Source organism: Arachis ipaensis, chromosome B05 (genome assembly GCF_000816755.2).
Source record: "Arachis ipaensis cultivar K30076 chromosome B05, Araip1.1, whole genome shotgun sequence".
In the NCBI taxonomy this organism is placed as follows: domain Eukaryota; kingdom Viridiplantae; phylum Streptophyta; class Magnoliopsida; order Fabales; family Fabaceae; genus Arachis; species Arachis ipaensis.
The window spans coordinates 131,959,329-131,959,841 of NC_029789.2; positions in this window are offsets into that span (position 1 = coordinate 131,959,329).

Here is a 513-nt window from a genome sequence, read left to right on the forward strand (position 1 = left end):
ATTTATTTTTTTAATATTTTTTAATATATATATAAGTTATAATTTATTGATATAGAATTATAGATTATGTTCTTATTATTTGAATCAGTTCGTGAGTTTTCGTTGAGCTGAACTTGAGCTTACAAAATAGGCTCGATTGTTAATGAGTCGAGCCGTGAGTCAAGCTTAATTTTCATGAGTCAAATTTAAACTTGGTTTAACTCGACTCAACTCGGCTCACTTCGAACCCTATTTTCAATGATATTACATTTTTTAATTAAAAGAATTATATTTGTATTTTTTTATGAGTGTTTTTAGAATAATTTTAAGATAATCATTAACACAATCTATATATTTTAACTTGAATTGATGGAGTATTTAATTCTGAATCCTACTTTGTAGAAGCAATAAGTCTTTGACCAATAAATAAAAATCAAGTAGATGATTTTGAGTTATTAATAATTTTTTTTATTTTTAATAATCCAAAACATTTGAGTCATCTAATACAAATAAAAATATGCTATAAATTATAAT